Raw genomic sequence first — 13,501 nt, 5'->3', positions numbered from 1 at the left:
GGGGGACACGGGACCCTGTGGGTGGGTCAGAGTGGGTGGGACGCGGTGTCCCGGGCGAAGAAGGGCTCCTTTCCTTCCAAAGATCCCGGGGTCCCCAATCAGGTGCCTGGGCCCCGGGGGTCCCGGCCCAGAGCAGCAGGGTACCCGGCCACCGAGGCCCGAGCGCAGCCTCGCGCTAACACCCAGGCGGGAGGCCGCGGAGGGGTCACGCACGGGGTCGAGCACCCCCGCGCCGGCGGTGCACCCGGGGTGCTGGTGACAGCGGGAGTCTGCGCAGGGCGGCCGCGGGTGCGGAGTGGTACCCAAGGCGGCGCGCGGGGCGCGGAGGTTGCAGCCCGGCGGGGGTCGTGCGCCTCTCCGCCTCGGCCGCGCTCGTCGTCCCCGTCTGGAAAGCGGGTCGAGGCCAAGCCCAGTAGCGGGCGGGCGCGGGAAGCTCCGCGGGCAGCTCAGTGGGACCCCGTCCCCGCCCAGCCTGGTGAGTAGCGCTGCCTCCCGCGCCCTCTGGGCCCTCGGAAGCCGCGGTGGCCCAGGCCCGCCACGCTCCGGCGCGGCCGGCCCAGCTCGGTGCCCCCCGCGGCGGGCACAGGGGCGCGCGCCCTGGGACCGTGGCACAGGGCACGCGGGGCCCGGGACGCACGCGGCGGGCGGCGCGCTCCGCTCCGCTCCCCTCCCCCGCCCAGCCCGAGCGCGAGCCGTGACGTCACGGGCCACCCGCCAGCCCCGCTCTCCGGCTGGGCAGAGCGCGTGCGGCCGCCGAGCACATGGGCCCGCGGGCCGGGGCGGGCGGGCGGCGGGCAGAGGGCAGCGGCGAGGAGCTGCGGGCCGGGGTGCGCCGACCCGCGAGCCCCGAGAGTGTGTCTCGGCGCAGAGAGGATGTCGGCGGCCCCGGCGACCTGCGAGACGGGCCGGATCCACCCTCCGGTAAGTTGCAATTTTGTCCTCTGCGATTTTGGAAACTTGGAGCCTTGGCCTTGCGGGTAGGGATGCGCGGTGAGCACAGGCTGAAGGAAAGGGCCCTAGGGTGCCCAGTGTGCGTGTTAACCGTGTGCGTCCCTGCTCTCCACACTCGCGACTGGCAGCGAGTCCGGCGTTCGGGAGGGGGAGGGGAGCGGTGCCACGGAGCGGCCGGGGCCCGGAGGTCGTTCTCATGGGTACACTTGATCACACCCTTATTACTGATCTCCCAAAATAGACCCCTCCCCAACAGCCACGGATTTGGGGCCGCCCATGCGGTTTGGAGGCCTCTTTTGCGAAACTAGAGGTCTGTGCATGTGTGATGCTTGCTCCATCCTTTGACCAGCGCCCCCCCCCCCCCCAGGTGATTTCCCAAAACTCAGTCCCTATGTTTTGAAACTTTCTCTGCCCTTGCATTGCATCCCTGAGTTTGCTGGGTGCGTCCACATCCTTGGGATGGGAATTCTTTTTGGAGGGGTTGTTGGTGTAATTAGGTTTGCCTTCCCTTGGCCTGTGGCGCTTGTGTTGGTGCCAGGCTGTGTGGTCTGCTAGGAGACTTCCAGGAAGCACGGCTGCGAGGCTGCATGTGCACGGTGTCTGGACACATGGTGAATTTTCCGGATAGTCTACACGCGTGGGATATTCTTTCCTTCTCTCTGGCTCCTGATTGCAGGCCAGTATACAAGATTAGAGAAGAAAAACACTTGAGAGCGTGTTGGGGACAGGATAGTGAGATTTTTGTTTCTTTTCTGGGCTCGTGTTTTCCAGAGTGAGGCTGGCAGCGCCTGCTCGCCCACTCGGATTGGTGGTGCTGGATCCAGGCTGCAGGAGACGTGGAGAAGCTGTGTGCCTGTGGTGTGTGGCAGGGGGCCAAGGTCCTAGAGACTGTATCCGTGCTGAACTGTGGGTTAGAGGATGTTGCAGGCCTGTTTTGCATATGGGCAGAGACAAGTTGAGGCTTGTTCCTGTGGTCATAGCCCGTCTTTCTGAAGCTCTCCCCACAGACAGGGGGTTGTATCGATCCTTGGAACCCAGAGTGGAACTTACTGGAAGCTTGACTATAGGAGCGAGCCCTTCAGGAGAGCCAAAGGACAGACAGAACCCATTACAAAGCCTACTCTCTACCATTTGAAATGAGTTCCGTCTTGGAGGTGAGGATGCACCTTGTGTTCCGAGGCCTTGGCACTGGGCTGGGTGAGTTCTGCTCCTGGGTCGGGGAACGGGCAGGCTGGGTGACTCCCTTGGGGGCTGTAATGCTGGCCTTCTGGGTGCCTGGAAGCAACTTGCTGCAACCTTGGGTGGTGTTGCTGTTTTGCTTGGTTAGGGGTGGCTGCCTCTTGTTGTGTTACCTGCTTGGTGTGTCAGAGTTTGCATATACTCACTTCTCTTGAAAAGTAGACACCGGTTTCTTTTTCTGATCAATTTTGCTTTATCTTTGTCTTACACTGCCTGCCCCTTCCCCTCATTCACCCTGGCTGTTCCATGGCCTAAGCGTCCTACCGCTGGAAGGAGAGAGTGGGAGTTCTTCTCTGGTTTGTGCAGTATCTACGCCTTTTGGTTTGCATGACTGTTGTTCTAAAAATCTGGTGAATTCCACCATCCATTGGTTCCAATTGAACCAATCCTTGGTTTGGGGCAATTTTTTTCCCTGTGTGGGAGCTGAGGTCCAGAGTCCGTGTGCCTTGTCTGGGTCCCTGTGCTTGACCCGGATGGACACTGTCTCTCCGCAGCTGGGTGGAGGGCCTCTTGGCCACAGACGCTCTTCCTCTTCTGTTTGTGCTCAGACTATGGGTGTGTGGACGTTTGACTGAGGGTGCCAAGGGCTTTGCTTACAGCCGATCTGTGTCAGTGGAGAGGGCTGCTAATGGCTGTGCTTTGCCGAGTTTTTGTTTTCTGGCTTTTCTGATGGCCTGGCTTTGTATTTAATTTTTCTAGTTGGTTGTAGATGGGATCTTCTTGGAACCCACTCCCCATTTCTCCTGCTGCCAGTTCTGACCTCACTGAGAGACCAGGCTGTGTCTCCAGGGGGACCTTGACTCCCTGGAGCGGGGCAGAGCTGAGACCTGCAGAAGAGTAACCAGTGGTGGGTCTTATTGACAGTCATGGCAACTTTGGAGTAGTACTAAGGCCTTTGCTCCGTTGAAACCTTTAAAAAATTTTTAAAATTTTGAGTTATAAAGTCACTCAGCTGCCCAGGCTTGACTCAAACTTTTGATCTTTCTGCTTCAGCCTTACACAGAGAGCTGACCTTACGGTTGTGTGACACCACACTCCGTGCACTTACACGTTCCCCAGAAAATCTCAGAAATTCCAGGTCTCAGAGACAAAATGCACCATTTGCTAGGAGCCTCATTGGTCTCTTCTGTCACTGAGTGATTGTGAGGAGCCCCTTAAGAGCAACAGTAAGAACGAATAATAGCAGAACAGGAGTAGTGCGGGCGATAACTTTAAATCATTTACTGTGCCAAGCTCACTCATTGTGTGTGTGTTGCCCATGCACCGTGGCACTTAGGACAAAATGGGTGATATTGGAGATCTTGTGGTGGCCCAGGCTCGGCTCTAGATGGGGTAGACATCCTATCTCATTTAATTTCCCAGGGAATCTCCTGTAAAATCGGATTACTATCATCTTTATTCTGCATGGCTCAGAAGTTAAAAATATCACCCTGGTCACATAGCTCAGCAGCGACAGGGCAGATGGGACTTGGACCAGGCCCCTCTGACTCCTGGGCCCATTCTTGGAAGTCAGAGGGTGGTATTAAGAACAAGCAGAGAATGCTCCGTGGCTGAGCTGGAGGCCTGGTGCACCCCCTCTGCCCACACAGCATGTGTGACAATACCATCTACTCTTGCTGCCAGCTTTTCTGCCCCAGTGCAGCAGGCAGAGAGCAGAGGAATGGGGGAGGTTGGGTGAAGTCTCAGCATGGGAACATTTGGCCTCGATGGGTCAGGGGTCCTTAGGGCTCAGGGGAGTGCTTCACATAGGTGGCGTTCAGAAGGCTCCATCTTGGCACAAGATGTCTGATCATTTTCAAAAGGCCGTGGCATCTTGTTAGGGCTGAGTGGCCAAACCCAGTCTAAGACTGTCTCCAGGTTGTAATTACTTTCAGCTTGCACAACCGATGGGCGGTGGAACTCCTGCCCTCATCACTGTCCTGCTCCCCACCTGCCATGAGTACAGCACCTGCGTCTGTCCTGGGGGGCCTAGATCCTGCAGGGACGCCAGCAGTGTGAGGACGATGGCCGCCTCCCTGGGCTCTGTCTTTATGAATGGGAATGGTCGCTGGATGTGATGGGGCATTCATGTAATCCTGGCTTCTCCAGAGGTTTCGGTGGTGGAGTGAGGCAGGAGCATTGCTTGAGCCCAGGAGTTCAAGACCAGGCTTTGGCAGCATGGTGACACTGCATCTCAAAAACAGAAAACTCAAGACTTTAAATAGATGACATCAAAATGGTCTCATGGGTTTTTCTTTTTCTTTTCTGCGCTGGGGCTCTAACCCAGGACATTGTGCATGTCCAGGCATCTGCTCTGTACTCCGGAGCTAGTCTCCAGCCTATGATTTCATTTCAATTGTTGAGTTTCAGAATTTTGAATTGTCTTCCTCTTTGGGGGTGGGTGGGAGGGAGCCTCGGGGGTGTTGTCTGTTTATGTGCTTTTATCCCCTTGCTGTGAACTCAAGGCGTGGGTACCTGGTACCCAGAGAAGCTTGGTATCTGTTGAATCAAGTATCTTCCAGAAACTGCTTGGTCTTCAGGAATCAAGGAGCTGGCATTGCTTTGTTTATGTGTTTAACAGCTTGGCCTGGTGGGAAGTGTGGGGGGGGGAGCTTATCTGCAGGGGAAAAGGGAAGCCAGAGAGCAGCAGAGGTATCAGGGCCATCGGGAGGGCCTCTGCATCCCGGTCTTCTTGGCTGCAGAATAGGTGTGATAAAGCACCAGCTCACAGGTGACCTCAGAGAACAGAGGGCCTGCTGGGATCCTAGGAAGCACCCAGTAAAGCCAGTGAGTGTTATTCCTGTCACAGTGACTGAGCTTTATTGCTTCCTGTGGCTGCAGCAAGCCATGGTTTCCGAGTGCATTGTGCCGTGCACAGTGATATGATGGTTAATGTAGACCATGAGACGGCAGCCAGCTCTCTGCAGTTCTGTGCAAGCCTCGGGGAGAAAGAAAGCCCCGGCAGCTGTACATTAGAACTCGAGAAGAAAGCAGGCCTCTGCCAAGGTGGGGTCTGGAAGGCCAGGAGCTGGGGGCGCTGTGCTGCTTGTGCACAGTACTGAAGCTCACCGTGCTGGACAGGGGGACAGAGGTTTTTCCCTGCCGGGGAGGGTGCCCAGCACTTAGCACAGGAAGTGAGCTCTTGCCTGAGCCATGGTAGCAGCCGGCAGTGTTTCCTTCTCGGGACTCTGTCTCCTTGGCAGGTGAGCCTCACTCTGGCTGTGTGGTTGACTCACTGACTTGCTGAGCCTTCTGTGCTGGATACTGTGGTTGCTGCTGGAGGTAGATCAGAAAGGACTGCAGACACGGACCTCTGCCCTCCTGTGGCATCTGCTCTGCCTGACGCTGCCCAGTGGGGTCAGGGTGGACCTCAGAGTGCAGGGGACGGATGGAGGTGGTGTGGGCTGTGTGGCTGGCACCTCGCGTCCTGACGTCAGGTGCTAGGTGCAGGGCCTGGTGTGTGGTGGGTACTGCGGCCCTGGCAGTGGCTGGGGTCCCCATCATTGTTTATTTTGGTGACTGTCTGATAAAATGATGGCCCCTCTTTCCCGTTTTCCCTCCTCTGTGCTTATCTTCTCGATGGGCCCCGTGCGCACTAAATGGTAAGCTCTTTGTGGCTGAAAGCTCTGGCGTTCCCTCCCTCACTGATTCATTCTTCATTCATCATTGGGCGTTGGGCGTGAATTTATTGGGTCTCTATTCTGTGCTGCCTATCCAGGCGCAGCGGATGTGGAAAGGAGCACAGAAGGTCAGAGTCTTTTTTTTTTTTTTTTTTGGTCTTTTTCCTTTTTATCGGTACCAGGGATCGAACTCACGACTGCCTGCCTGCAAGGCAGGCGCTTATGCCGCTGAGCTAAATCCCCAGCCCCAGAAGGTCAGAGTCTTGCACTCGCTGCACTTAGGTGGTTGAAGGGCTGTGCAGATGAGCAGGATCTGGCATTATAAATAAAAGAGGATGGTGTGTTGGCAGGCAGCTGTGGAGGGGATGGAGGGGAGGGGAGAGAGGGCAGCTCCTCAGGGCAGGCCAGGCTGAGGAGATGACTCAGGAGCTGCCCTGAGGGTTGAACAGGGGCTGTGTGTTTCAGTGGGGAACCCAGGGTGGGAGCCAGGCTGGAGACAGGGGAGCAGCAAGAAGAGAGAGCCGAGCGCGGGAGGATGAGGCCGCCGGCAACGGGAGGGTGCAGAGTGAGTGGCACACCTGGGCCTTGTGGGAAGTCCGAAAAGCTTCTGTCCTTCACCTGCAGGCAGCCGGCCAGAGGGTGCGAGCAGAAGGTCATTCACGCTGTCTGACTCAGCTTCCGGAGCCATCCGCCTGGCTGCATGGGGCTGGGGCTGAGGAGGGGTTGGCGTCAGGGCCACAGGGTCTGGGTCTGCCTGGACGTGGCGGCAGTGCTGGGCTGGAGACTGTTTGCTGCTGTGCCCGGTGAGCTCAGGGAGAGCATTACTAGCCCAGGTGACCAATAAGCGCTGGGACCTGCGCTTGAGATGTACATCCTGGGTATGGGTAGAATTCAGAGACTTCATACAAAACAAGAAAAAAAAGCAGGAAGGAAGAATGGAAAATAGAGTGTTAATCCCCCTTTCCCTGTCCAGGTGGGGTTTTGCTCTGCAGGCCAGGCTGACCTCAAACTCCTGAGCCTCCTGCCTTGTTTCCGGTGTGCTGAGGCTATAGGCCTGTGCTGTCACACCTGGTTTTTCATTAGTCCTTTTTATTTCAAGGAGAAAAAGGAAAAAAAGAAGTAGGAAAAAAACACCAAAATTTCAAAACACGTCAGTCAGGACAACAATGATACATACATTGCGCACCGTCTTCCCCAGATCATTCACCCAGAGCATGGACACCTGCATTCAGTTGTCTGAACAATGCTGGCACAAATCTTCTCTTCAGTGAACTCAGAGTAGTCAGTATGTAACTGTCTTAACTATTTTTTGATACCTGTATACATACACATACACAGGTGTTCAGCTTCTCACACTAATGAGACCATGTGATGTTCACACAGGCGTGTCTTACACATTTCATGAATGAGAGGATCTCAAGTTGAATCCATTTCCCTCTAAGCCTCTGGATCATCCTTCTTTACAGCTGAGTAGTACACCATTGTATAAAAACACCACATCATTTTTATGCATTCTTCAGTCAGTGGGTGTTTAGATTGTTTCCAAGATCTGGCTGTTACAAACTGTGCTGCTATAAACATGGGCACACATGCATCACAGTGTTGTTTTGATTTGAATCTCTCCAGTGGCTGGTGCTGCTGAGAATTTTTATGTGTGTATTGGCTGTACTGCTTCATCTGAGAAGTGTCTGTGAACTTCAGACTCATTTTTGATTGAATCTTAAAATTAGGTGGGCTTAATTTTTTTATTCTTTTTGTATTCTAAATACACATCTTTTGAGGAATAGCTGGCGATTTCCTCCATTGTATGGGTTGTCTCTTTACACCACTGGTGGTTTCCTTTGCTGTGGATGTTACTTTTATTCTTTGTGGTATTGGGGTTGTGCCTAGGACATTTGCACTGGGCCACACCCCAGTCCTTTTTATTTTTTATTTTAGGACAAAGTCTTACCAAGTTGCTAAGTTGCCCAGGTTGGGCCTGGGTTTGTGATGCTCCTGTTGTAGCCTCCCTCGGTTCTATGGTTATAGGCATGTGCTACCAAACATAGCTTTTTCCTAGTATTCTTAGCTCACTGGGCATTTCTGTATATTACCTGTGTTTTGTTTCTGCCATTTTATTGGGTAAACAGAGTCTCTGTTTGGTTACTGCTTCACTGCTTACTTATTAGCGCCTTGGGTTTGGACACTTTGGTGGATGAACTCTGAACTTCCCAGTCTGCCTGATGTAGATCCCTGTCTTAAGATTAGGCTGTTTGTATAGGTCAGATTGTCTATTTTTCAATTAAAGATGAAAATCTCTAGACCTAGGATTGATCGATTGATTGATTGATTTCTTTCTTTTTCAATACTGGGGATTGAATCTGAGGCTTTTGCATTGATCTACGTCCTATGTGCTTCACCCCCTTTTAAAATTTTGAGACATAGTCTTGCTAAATCACTAAGTTGTCCATGCTGGGCTCCAGTTTGAGACCCTCCTGCCTCAGCCTCTCCTAATGCCTGAATGAGAGGCAGTGCCCCTGTGCATGGCTGAGTCCCTGGACTTTGACATTGTGAAACCCAAGCACTTCAGAGTTTTAGATAAATACTGTGGTAGTGAGGTCTGCACGCCTGCCTTTGCTGTTTTCTGGCAAGACCTGTGACGTGCGCTGTTCTTAGAGACCCCCTGATGTGTCCTTAGTGTGTGCAATGTGCTGTGTCCATCATGTATGCCAGGGTTGGGCTTTTCTTCACCCTCATTGAGTCTCCAGCAAGGTTGGGGACCATCTGCCATGGGCCAGTGGCTGAGCAGGACGAGGCATCCTACAGGGGTCATAGAAAGCGTGGTGTCTCTGCCCACAGTGCTCCTCCTCAGTGGGAGATGGCCATGGGCAAACGACTCGTAGACTAGCACACGGGAGAGGACCTGGAGCAGGGTGGGGACCCTCCACAGGGGTGAAGGCTTGACCCCACAGTCCTGCCTAAGCAACTGGCATTTTTCTAGAGAGGTAACCTTGGTGAGAGGCAGATTGCAAGTGGAAAGGACTCAGTAATTAATGTGTCTGTGTAGTAAAGGACGCAGCACTACTAGTCCTGTGCTGTGGCACTCGAGATGCAGCTACTCGGGAGGCTGAGGCAGGAGGAGTCTAAGTTGGAGAGCAGCAGCCTGTTTCAAAGTGAAAATAAAATGGGTTTTCTAAGTTCAGTCCTCACTACTGGCAAAAGGTGATAGAAAAGGACAGAAAAAGAAAAGAGTGTACCTAAGCAACAAAATCTCCAGTGGTGTCTAACGGCAAATGAAAGGCTTGGAAGACATTTCTGATGTGTGTAACATACTCTAAATCACCTCTGTCTAAAATGTATAAGGAATCCCCCAAAGTCAACAGCCCTTTAACAAAGTGGGCAAAAGATATGGAAAAAAAATCTGCAAAAGAAGAAAGCAAAATGAGTGGTACATGGAAACAGATTTGAATTTCCTTCCTAAAACCAAGCTCGTGGAAGTGCCATGTGTTGGCGGGAAACGCTGCAGCACCCCGAGGATTGCTCCTGGCTCTGGGTGGCCAGCAGGCGGGCTCCTTGGCCCAGCTTTGGACTCACGTCACCCCCTGCACAGCCTTGTGGGCAGCGCCTGCAGGGTAGGCCCTGGGCTCTAGGCACCCGCTGTTCCACAAGAGGATCTTTAGACGTGGGTGTGAATATTCAGAAAATGGGCCGGAAGTACCTGCGTCAAGGTCAGGGTCACCATCTGGGAGGGGAAAAAGGACTGGCCAGTGGGAGGCCAGAGTCTACTTTCACTTTCCTTTGGGGCATGTGTGTGTGTGTGTGTGTTTTGGTTTCTTTTTGTTGTGGGGATTGAACGTGAGACCTCATGCTTGCTGGGCAGGGTAGGCGCTTGTGCCACTGAGGTAAATCCCCAGCTCCCTTTTTAACATGGCCCTAAAACTGTCCCCATATTCGGGCACCATGTGGTTTCAGCTCGTGCCTGTTGTGTGATGTTTAAGTGGAGGTAAGCGTATTTGTTTCCTGGAATATTTATTATTGTTCCTGTAGCAAAAGGTGTGCAAAATCCTTTCTCCTAGCTCTTTGGAATAATCCCGTGGCCTGTGCAGTACGCCCTGGATCTCACTTCCCCTATCTCCTGGGACCCCCGCCCCGCCCTTCTGCCCTGCCTCTGGTACGCACTGTTCCACCCTCTGTGAGCTCAGCTCTTTTCGGGCCCACAGGGGAGGGAGATCGCCGGCCTTTGTGTTCCCACCCTGGCTCATCTCACTTAACATCCTGTCTTCTTTCATATTTGTAAAGGAAGAACATAGGTGCCTGCATGCATGCTTAGCGTTCTGAGAACTTGTGGAGGGGATCTGGGGACATGAGTGTTCAGGGCTGCCGTCCGGGCTCTGTAAAACACACTCAGGGAGGGCCCGGATGGAAAGGAGGTCAGGAAGGGGACGTGCGGGGTGGGGGGAGGGTGGGGTGCGGGGTGGGGGGAGGGTGGGGTGCGGGGTGGGGGGAGGGTGGGGGGGGTCGGCTGGAGGCCCGTGTTGGTGGGTGTCAGACGCAGAGTGCAGGGTGGGAGAGCTGCTCTTCTGAGTCTGGGGGCTGCCAAGAGGGTAGGCCCTGGCCTGCTGGAGCAGCGGGCTGTGAGGCTGGAGTGCCCCAGCAGCAGGATGGGGAGAGAGGACAGATTCTGTTCACTTGGAGGATAAAGGCCTTTTGCTCCAGGGAAAGGTTTGAGATCCCTGGTGGCCCTGAGGAGATGGCCAGGGACCTCCAAGCCTGCCTAGGCATGGGCACTTTTATTCTGTGGGCAGCGGGAACCAGGGCAGCGGCCAGGTGAAAGTGAGGCGTGAGCTCCTAAAGGGCGCTCTGGGTCATGTGGCCGAGGGACGTCTGCTGCCCTCTTGGTCGATGCTTGGTTTTTCCTGTCTTCATAAAGAGACAGGAAAGGAAAAGGTGCTCTGTGTGGAAAGCCCTCTAGAATTTATGGAGGGGTGGCTATCATGGAGGGCAGAGATCTCTCCGGGCTTTTGCTGTGACTGAGTTTGTTCCGAAGCCTCAGTCCTGTTTAAGCTGTGAGTCACTGCAGCTTTTTGGGATCCCTTTGGGATCGCGTCAACCAGTCTGGGCATTGGCGTGTCTTAAGGGAGCTGCCCTGTCCTTGTGGTACACTGTTCTTCTCCATGCAGCAAGCTGCAGAGGCTGGCAGAACCTGGGAGGTGGGGCCACACTGCCTAGCTGGCCAGGGAGTGGACAGGCTCTCCTCCTCCTCCTCTTCCTCCAAGGGACACCTCCCCTCAGGACAGCAGGAGGACCAGCCTCCCTGAAGGAGACCCCTGGGGGGCTCGGGACCTGGCTTGGGGGCCTGGTGGCTGTGGCCTGGCCTTGCTCCCGAGGTCCCTCCTGGCCAGGCTGGCCGTGGAAGGCTGTGTCACTCCCGTATGACTCGGGCCATTCCACACATGCCTTCTCCATTAGGAAGACATTCCCTGCATACTCCCTCCCCGTGATAGAAAAGACAGAAGGTTTTTAAAAACCCAGCCGTGGGTGGGAAGGAGGGCGAGGGTTCATCACTGTGCTGTATAAACGTTGGCTGGCAGCTGTCTTCTGAGAGGAGTTTCCAGAACTTGGCCCTGGAAGCTTCCTAACACCTGCGGTGTCACAGGCAGCCGAAGTGCTCCTTCTCCCTGGGCAGCAGGCTCTCCGCCCAGCCTGCCAGGACAGAGGTGTTGTGTGGTACCTCCGACCCTCAGCTGGGCGAGTTTTTTGCCAGGCAGACTGGATCCTGAGGTGCCAGCACTCAGGAGCTTTTAACAAGCAGCGGAGACCCTCCTGCGTGACCTGTTTGAGGTTGCTTTAGTGAACTGTGGACCCTGGTGGACCCAGTGGCCAAGAAACCTGCCTCCCAGGGCTTCCGCTGTGCGGGTGATGAGATTCTCCCAGGGACTGGAGGCTGCAGATTGTTTTCTTTTTCTTTCTTTCTTTTTTTTACTTAAAGAGAAAAAAAGAAAGGGCATAAAAAAAACAAAGCAGTAAAAGAGTACAAGTAATACAGAATTTCAAGGAAAAAAAATATACAGTAAGAAATCACCAGTTCATAGGTTACATATTATCTTCCCAAAAACAGTTATCCAAATTACAAAATTAAAGCAGGTAAAGTGGACTTCATACAGTGAAATTGGAGACAGTTCCGTTCAATGATCCAACAAAAACTCAGCAACATGGTTTTCCATCCTACACACTCGAACATTCCTGCAGTTATATCCCTTAGTCCACCTTCCTTTCCTCTCTTTTTTACAGTAACAATTAGACTTTTTGGGTTTTATTACTCCCACAATTCTTATTACTTTTTTTGCAGAGAATAAAACCAAACGTTACTAAGCAAAACAGAGTCAGAACAGAAGGGTGGGCATAGTACATGAAATAGAATACCAGGTGATCAAAAGTGGTTACCATTGTGCCTCTTGCTATTTTTAAATTGAGTTGCCTATATCATCAGGTATAATAGAATTGATCAAAACAGTACAGAACAAGCCCAATACAACCCACACTGGAGACCTTACAGGACTTCAAAAAAAGATAATAGTCAAACCATAATGGGCATCATAGTATATCTTATTGCCTTCAAAATGGTTGCCTATACCCTCAAACTTGATACTATCAAACAAAATAGAATATAGTATAATCAGAGAGAACAAGATGGGGAGAGCATTACTGGGGTTCAAATCAGGTTAATAGGAAAACCAAGAAAGTTACTATAATATGTCCCACTATTTTTAAATTTAGTTTTCCCTCAATTAAAAAAATGAGAGAAAATAGATTAATTTAAAAAAGGGGGGAGATTGAGATAAGAGAGGACATTGTAACAGAACAACGCAGGTCAGAACCGAACAATTCAAGCATCATTCTATTTCACCACCAGATAATCTAACATAATAGTAGTCGCCTTATTGCCTCTTTCCTTGAATTATTTGAATGTAACTTCGTATGGCTATAGCATCAAGCATATCAAGACAGTGTGAAGCCATTCAAGAGAATGCAAGAATTACAGGGTATGTAGAACCAGCTAATAGAAAACGAACAATGGTTTCTATGCAGATTGTTTTCTAATCGCCTCTTGGGTACAGTGAGAAAGCCGAGGTCTTCGGGGCAGTGGGTCGTGAGTCGGCCCTTCCCCGCTTCTGTTTGAGAGTTGCAGTTCACTCTTTCCAGAAAGTGGCCCACTTTCCCCCAGCTGCTCTCTGAGAGGAGAACTGCCCTCCAGGTACCCTGTGAATGCGTTCGGCTGCCCCTGCCCATGGCTCTACATTGCTGCGGTGGGTTCCTGACAGGGGCTGCAAACGGAGCGGTTTTAGGGGCGCATGGGCCGTAAGGCAGCGCGACAGGTGCACCACAGTGCAGGGCGAGAGAAGTGCGCTGCAGTCCCGCCTCTGCTCCTTCCCCAGCCGCACACCACACCCTGGGAGGGCTGTGCCTGTGTGTGTGTGTGTATGTGTGTGTGTGTATGTGTGTGTGTGCATGTGAGGGGTGCACAGTGGCAGGTGCTGGAAGCCTTGGGCTAGACTTGCAGCACAGCAGAACACAAAAAAATAAACACACAGAAACCTGCTTAAACATAATATTTGCTGACTTCAGGTGTTCTCATATCCAAGTTTAAGGGTGCAGGACTGCGTGTGTCAGCAGCTGCCTCTGAGGTGCCGTTTTCTCTGAGAACTCGGGGTGCTGTCCCGAATCACTTCTTC

The 13,501-nt window shown here is 52.9% G+C and overlaps 1 long non-coding RNA gene across 2 annotated transcripts in view; it reads left to right on the top strand.

Annotated features, from left to right (window-relative positions):
- Positions 1–703: 703 nt before the first annotated feature.
- Positions 704–13,501, top strand: part of LOC111756028 (uncharacterized) — a 143,689-nt gene continuing 130,891 nt past the window's right edge. Inside the window, exon 1 of one of the 2 annotated variants that reach the window (XR_010041209.1) lies at positions 704–921. This is a non-coding gene — a long non-coding RNA (uncharacterized LOC111756028). The remainder of the gene's footprint in view (positions 922–13,501) is intronic. The other variant, XR_002790528.2, reaches the window with a different exon arrangement.

Source organism: Cavia porcellus, unplaced genomic scaffold (assembly GCF_034190915.1).
Source record: "Cavia porcellus strain 051 isolate PalLab524CR breed Dunkin Hartley unplaced genomic scaffold, mCavPor4.1 scaffold_19, whole genome shotgun sequence".
NCBI lineage: Eukaryota > Metazoa > Chordata > Mammalia > Rodentia > Caviidae > Cavia > Cavia porcellus.
This window is presented reverse-complemented; position numbering and strand designations above follow the sequence as displayed.